At 40.5% G+C, this 7,788-nt stretch overlaps 1 pseudogene; it reads left to right on the top strand.

Annotated features, from left to right (window-relative positions):
- The window catches only part of LOC102287350 (calcium load-activated calcium channel-like), a 119,875-nt pseudogene extending 112,856 nt beyond the window's left edge, over positions 1-7,019 (top strand).
- The last annotated feature ends 769 nt before the right edge of the window (positions 7,020-7,788 follow it).

Below are 7,788 nucleotides of genomic sequence, written 5' to 3' on the forward strand. Positions count from 1 at the left end.
GAGAACAATTACCTGGAAGCATTTAGCCCATATCCTATTAGAAGCAAGGACCACTGTTTGGTATGGTTCTATGAACATGGTCGAGAAGAGCTGACTTACCCATATTTGCCTGTTCTTTGCTAGATCAAAAGACATTTTTTGTTTATAAAGAGGGGGAGTTGGACTGTCACTGTAGATGATATAGTGAACAACAAAAATAGAGCAAAGAGGGAAAAACAGAGAGTGTGATCCTTAACACCACCCCCCCCCATGCCTTTATTTGTATCAATATTCCTGTGGGTAGCTCACTCTCCTTCTGCCTCAGGCAGGAGAACTACTTAGAAAGTAGAATTGGTTATGCTATCCCTGCAAATCTCTGCTGCTGCTTGTCTATTTTTTGTTTTTAATTTTTTTAAAAAGCCAGTGGTAAGAGAACCAAGGAATAAGAGAATATACTCATTTCTTACTGGCCCTTGGCCTTTCTTAAGTCCATGTTTTGTTTTGTTTTGTTTTGTTTGACCCCATCCATGGCAGCTGTTTTCAGTCGCCCAACTGAGTCTGAATTTTAAGGAAACGTGCTATCCTCTTCCTATTCAGTTTAGGATAATTGTTGCCCAGGCAAATCATTATAATTAAATTCAATTTAAAAGTGAGAACCCACCTGCAACCATATGTTAAATCTGCCTTTGGGTAAAGAAGTTGGTATTGTCACTTTGTATTTAAAGTAAAGTTGGGTAATAATAAGATTCTCAGTGGTGATGGTTAAAGAGATTTGCTTCTTTTTTAAATGATTAATTGCAATTCACCTGTATCTGAAAGGATATTACTTGATTCTTAGGAAAACATTTTCATTAAACAGAACTACCATTGAGCAGGCTTCTATCAAGTGGATTTGGTATTGATGCAGAAAAATAAATTGAAATAAGATGCTTTCATTAGATATGTGAAATGAAACTGAAACATAGGAGGCTCCTATATAAAACATGCAGTATCGTTTGGCTGCCCAGTGTCCTTTCCATTTCCTAAGAGTGTTCTGAAATTCTTCTGAAAAAAACATTTCTCATTCAGAGTTTGGAAGAATTAGATCCTCCCAAACTAAGAGCTAGGTTTCCCTGGTGGCTCAGAGGTTAAAGTGTCTGCCTGCAATGCGGGAGACCTGGATTCGATCCCTGGGTCAGGAAGATCCCCTAGAGAAGGAAATGGCAACCCACTCCAGTATTCTTGCCTGGAGAATCCCATGGACAGAGGAGTCTGGTGGGCTACAGTCCACGGGGTCACAAAGAGTTGGACACGACTGACTGAGCGACTTAACTTAAACCAAGAGCTGGTGTTACTTAAGCCAGTCAGATTAAGCCAATCATCCTAACCCCATTCCTCTGGCCATTGTAACCTGACTAGGAATCAGAGTCAGTAAGATGCTATGTTGGAACTTATGGGAAGAAAAGAATTCCTCTCTCTTCTTCAAGAGTTACTTAAAGAGATATTTTTCTCTAGAATGTATAGTTTAAAGATGCAAGATTTACAACTGTGATGCCATTTTGCAAGCTGGGAGGAAAACCCAGAGTGGTTAGGGCCCTCTAAACATGAAGCTTTTACCTAGGAAGGCAGAGCAATGTGATTGCCTTGGTGACATCATTGAAGCCATTAGACCAAGCTTGTGCTACCTCTGATTTCTCAGCCATGTGAACCCACCTTTATGCTTCAGCTAATTTAGGTTGACTTTTCTGTCATTTGCACCCATGAGAATCCTGGAGGAGTGAGGCAAAAGTCAGACGACCTCCAATCTGTGATAGGGTAGAAAAAATGCCAGTGCCAGTGCCTGGGACAGTGCATTAGAGCAGGAGTTCCTGGGTCTGGGTAATCATCTGAATCACCAGGAAACTTAGCAAAAATACATGTGATGGGCTTCCCTGGGGGTCTGGTGGTTAAGAATCTGCCTGCCAATGCAGGGGAACACAAGTTTGGCCCCTGGTCCTGGAAGATTTCAAATGCTGTGGAGCAACAAAGCCCATGTGCCACAGCTACTGAGCCACTCACAGAACTACTGGAGCCCCCACACCCTAGAGCCCTTACTCTGCAACAAGAGAAGCTACCGCAATAAGAAGCCCATGCATTGAAATTATAGTAGCCCCCACTTGCCACAGCTTCATTGCACAGCAATGAACACTCAGTGCAGCCAAAAATTAATTAAATAAATAAATCTTTTTTTTAATTTTTATTTTATTTTTAAACTTTACAATATTGTATTAGTTTTGCCAAATATCGAAATGAATCCGCCACAGGTATACCCGCGTTCCCCATCCTGAACCCTCCTCCCTCCTCCCTCCCCTACCCTCCCTCTGGGTCGTCCCAGTGCACCAACCCCAAGCATCCAGTATTGTGCATCGAACCTGGACTGGCGACTCGTTTCATACATGATATTATACATGTTTCAATGCTATTCTCCCAAATCTCCCCACCCTCTCCCTCTCCCACAGAGTCCATAAGAATGATCTATACATCGGTGTCTCTTTTGCTGTCTTGTACACAGGGTTATTGTTACCATCTTTCTAAATTCCATATATATGTGTTAGTATACTGTATTGGTGTTTTTCTTTCTGGCTTACTTCACTCTGTATAATAGGTTCCAGTTTTATCCATCTCATTAGAACTGATTCAAATGTATTCTTTTTAATGGCTGAGTAATACTCCATTGTGTATATGTACCACAGCTTTCTTATCCATTCATCTGCTGATGGGCATCTAGGTTGCTTCCATGTCCTGGCTGTTATAAACAGTGCTGCGATGAACACTGGGGTACACCTGTCTCTTTCCCTTCTGGTTTCCTCAGTGTGTATGCCCAGCAGTGGGATTGCTGGATCATAAGGCAGTTCTATTTCCAGTTTTTTAAGGAATCTCCACACTGTTCTCCATAGTGGCTGTACTAGTTTGCTAAATAAATCTTTTTAAAAAATATGCATGAAAACTTGAAGATCAATGATTTTAGGACATTAGTTTTTAAAAATAAGTGAATTGCTAAAGAGAACTAAGATAAACATAATTAATGAACTGTGTCTAAAAGAGGAAGGAGAGAACGATGGAAGATATGGACAAATTTTCATTCTCTTATTCAACTAATATCTATTTAAAGTCATTTAATGGCAAAGTACGGTGATAGAACTTGATAGAGATGATTACAAAGCTGTGTGAGAAAAATACGTCCGCACAAAGAATTTTTTTTAATGCAATAGGAAAGCTAAACATGTATGCTCCAAAGTCCACTGCAATTCAGTACAAGGCAAATGCTGAGAAGTTATTTCTATAGTCTTTAGCAGCTTACCAAGCATATTCACACTCATTATATCATTTGATTCTCACAACAACTCTTTGAGATAGGCAGTGGCACTTCCGTATCTGGCATAAAGAAACTGAGACTCAGAGCACACAAAGATAAATATAAATGAATGTCGCAGTGGCATTATTTGAAAGAGAAGAAAACTAGAAACTGCATAAATAGCCAGGAATAGAGGAGAGGCTAAGTACATTATGTCTCTCCGTACAAGGGACTGGTAGGCAGCTGGTAAAGATAATAAGACAGGGCTTCCTTGGTGGCTCAGTTATAAAGAATCTGCCTGCCAATGCATAAGACATGGGTTTGATCCCTGATCTGGTAAGATCCCATATGCTGTGGAGCAACTAAGCCTGTGTGTCACAGCTATTGAGCCTGTGCTCTAGAGCCCAGAAACCACAACTACTGAGGCAATGAGCTGCAACTACTGAAGCCTGAGTGCCCTAGAGCCTGAGTTCAGCAGCAGGAGAAGCCCTCGCATCACAACTAAAGAGTAGGCCCTAGTCACTGCAACTAGAGAAAACCCCTCAAAAGTAGTGAAGACCTAGCACAGCTAATAAATAAATTCAGAAAATAATTAAAATTATTTTTTAAAAAAGAAATATCTTTTAAAAATGTTAATAAAAATGAATTATCATTAAGGATCTGAAGCAAACTTTTTTATCACAAAAAAATGTTTTAATCTTCTCATATACTCTGTTCACTTATTCAATAACTATTTATAACTTGGCAAGTATTCTGGAAGGAACCAAGGACATAACAGTCAGTGATAAAACCACTGCTGACTAATAATATTAAAAATATACGACATGTGTCCAGTGTACATGCCAAGTGAGTTACAACAGTTTTTTGCTTACAGAGGTGATGAGAGCTGCCTGGGCTATTCCAGCTGAGAAGTGAAATAGTGGACTTCTTAGTTGTAATTCTTGTCTGGAGAATTCCATGGACAGAGGAGCCTGGGGGGCCCCAGTCCATGGGGTCACAAAGTGTCAGGCACAACTGAACGACTCACATACTAGCTGTAATAGGCAACATTCAAATCTGGTTTGGTTGTCTCTAGAGCCCGAGTTCTTAACCACAGAGCTATCGGGCTCTTCTGGCAGACAATGTTTGTTAAAGTACAAGTGTGACAAATGAAATAGTAAGTAAATCTAAGGCACCCAAACTTGCAGGTGGTCAGAGGAGACCATCATGGCCACGACATTTTAGCTGAATAAGAGTTAGCTAAGGAAAGCTGGAGTAATTGAGGAGATTGTGCAGAGAAGTAGAGGAAAAGTAGGGGCAAGATGCAGAGAAACTAAAAAACAAACAACAACACACCGCCACCCCCACACACGCACACACAAAGACAAAACAAAATTTGCATGGCTAAAATCAAGTGGTGGGAGGATGGAGAAAGGGCAAATTGTAAGATGCAAGCTTACTGATGAGCTTTATTAATAACACAGAGCTGGATCTAACTGCAAAGGCTCGTAATCCTACCACCGAAACACAGATTTCCTATGTTTGAAGAAAATTCTTAACAGAAGTAGAAATGAGGAGTGGAAAATCTTACTTATATAGAGTAGATTTTTAAATATTTGTTACAATTTGTAATATTGTTTAAGACTCGTACAATGAGAGAAACTGAGGCTCAGGTAAGTTGAGTAACTTGTTGAAAGTCATATGGTGACAGAATCAAAAGCCTTCTTACACATCCCTAATGTTCTTTTCAATAAATGACAATGAATTCAAAAGAAAGTTAGGAAAGTGAACTTTCCTGGTAGTCCAGTGGTTAAGACTTCGCCTTCCAATGCAGGAGGCGTGAGTTTGACTCATGGTCAGGGAACTAAGATCTCACATGCCACACAGTATGGTCAAAAAAAAAAAAAAAAAAAAGGTTAGAAAGGGAAGACTGGGGTTTGGGAAAGACTGTGTTAAGGAAGAGGTATTTGGTGTCATACCTCAAAGGACAGAAAAAATTTAAAAGGCGGAGATAACGAGAAAACATTTTTGGCAAAGAGACTCTTAAGTGCAGGGGCAGGTTCCAGGTTATTTAGATCAACTATATAGGTATACATATAGCATGAGTATAAGGTGATTCAGAGATGTTACAGGGCCCGAGAGCTTTATAAACACTGTATGGGGTTTGGGAATTGGAAATAATTAATAATACATTAATAGCCTTCAGAGAAGCCAGATGAGATTAAGCCATCTTAGTTTGAGGATGGACAATGACTAGCTGTGATTTCCAGAGTAAGTAGTTACTTCCCAAAAATATGATTCAAAATTTATCTGGGTTTATTTGCAGGGAAACTTGTGTTCAGCCCAGTTAAAAAATGATGTTTCACCTGTATAGCGTTTAAAAGAATCTTTGGTGCTCTGAAAACTGAGAAGCATCCTGACATTATCCTTCTCATCAGTTATTTAGCAACAATCTTAGCTGTTCTGGGATGCTTATTTCCAGAGCATTCTGGCCCATAATAGTAACCTCTCGCCTACACTATGTAATATATTAAGGAAAGATAAATCGTAGGTCTAAGGGTTGTTTGGGAGCAGGATGTCACAGTCTACCAGCACTGTTTACTAATTGGATTTAAGATTTGTACTTGGTTTTGATGCAGCCAGGCAAGTTTGACAATTAAGTGGTCCTGAAATCTGGAAGTCGGCTTTGCTTCTCTTTTCCTGGCTCTCAAGAGCTTCCTCCCCTCCCCAGGTTGGGTGGGAGTGTACAGACAGAAGTCTCAGATGAGCACCCAGCTCATGGACACACTGCTCATCATCTTTGTCTTCTCCTGCCTCTTATTCTCAGGTTTCCCTGGTGGCTCAGCAGTGAAGAATCCACCTGCAATGCAGGAGCCGCAGGAGATGTGGATTCTATCCCTGGGTCAGGAAGATCCCTTGGAGGAGGCCTTGGCAAGCCACTCCAGTATTCTTGCCTGGAGAATGCTATAGACAGAGGAGCCTGGCTGGCTACAGTCTATAAGGTCATGAAGAACTGGACATGACTGAAGTGACTTAGCACCCACACACACGCCAGAGTAACCTGGGTTCTGGTCTACAGGATAGACAAGGACAAGAGACTGAAGGCAGAAATGGAAAAACTGGGTAAAAAATTAAAAAGAAGGAAACGTTAAAAATCAGCTGGTTGACCACCAAAAACTAGAAAATAGGCAAGAAGAGAAATTGAAGAATAACAACAGATGTGCTGTGCTGTGCTTAGTTCCTCAGTCGTGTCCAACTCTTTGCGAGCCCATGGACTGCAGCCTGCTGGGCTCCTCTGTCCATGAGGATTCTCCAAGCAAGAATACTGGAGTGGGTTGCCATGCCCTCCACCAGGGGATCTTCCCAACCCAGGGATTGAACCCAGGTCTCCCGCAAAGATGGCTTGAATGAAATCCTTGTTTGCAATTGGCGTTTGTTTTACTGCTCAAGTGGGAATCTTCAAGTCCATATTTGATGGTAGAATGGTGACATGGGTCTCCTCCGACTCTGCTTTCCTTCATCTGAGGACTACCTCAAGGGAGTCTGTTGGAGGCTGACACCATAGACTGTTCCGCCATCTTCCTGTGTATTCTCTGCACCATGTCATTGGACAGAACATCCAGAAAATCTCAGCCTTGCCCTTTCACAAGCTGCCACCAAGCACACAGGTGGATTTCTTGGCCCTCTGCCTCCTTCTGGCAAGTTCTTTAGAAATCTAGAAGAACCCTATAATTCCCATTCTTTTTAGACATTCAAATCAGACTGGCAACTATTTTATAGCAAGAATCATAGGCAGCCTTAGCAAATAGCCACTTTCTAGTTTTGAGTTATTTCTAGATGCTTTGGATATGATTCCAATGAGAATGGCATCCAACAAACAAGATGATGCTTTTAGTTTCAGATTATTTTTTTTTAACTAGTGTGTTGATTAGATAAATTCAGGTAATGTTTGTGTAATGAGAAACAAAATCTTGTTTTGCTCATATAAATAATTCCTGTAGGAATGACTCTCGAGTATGTGCTGTCTGCTATGCATCATGGAAGCTGACTCTCCATGAGCATTTAGAAATCCAGAAGAAAACCGTAGCTTCTGTAACTTTTAATTGGAACTGTTTATTGTGGTTTTTTCCCAAGCCAAATATATGACCTGCAATCAGTAAAGAGGCCAAAATTTTAGCTATTTCATCTACAAGAAGAAATCTGTTTTGTTTTAATATATTTCTAGGTACATGTTTTTAGTCATCTGAGCATAAGGGTGAACAGTGCCCACAAAGGAGTAATGTTTTAACCATTATTGTTTTAACTATTATTTTATTTATTTATTATTATTTTATTATATTAAACCATAATGTTTTAACTATTATTTTACCAAGCATGCATGCTAAGTCACTTCAGTTGTGTTCAACTCTTTGCAACCCTATGGACTGTAGCCCTCCAAGCTCTTCTGTCCATGGGATTCTCCAGGCAAGAACACTGGAGTGGATTGCCATGCCTTTCTCCAGGGGATCTTCCAGACC

Source organism: Bos mutus, chromosome 5 (genome assembly GCF_027580195.1).
Source record: "Bos mutus isolate GX-2022 chromosome 5, NWIPB_WYAK_1.1, whole genome shotgun sequence".
Classification (NCBI taxonomy): domain Eukaryota; kingdom Metazoa; phylum Chordata; class Mammalia; order Artiodactyla; family Bovidae; genus Bos; species Bos mutus.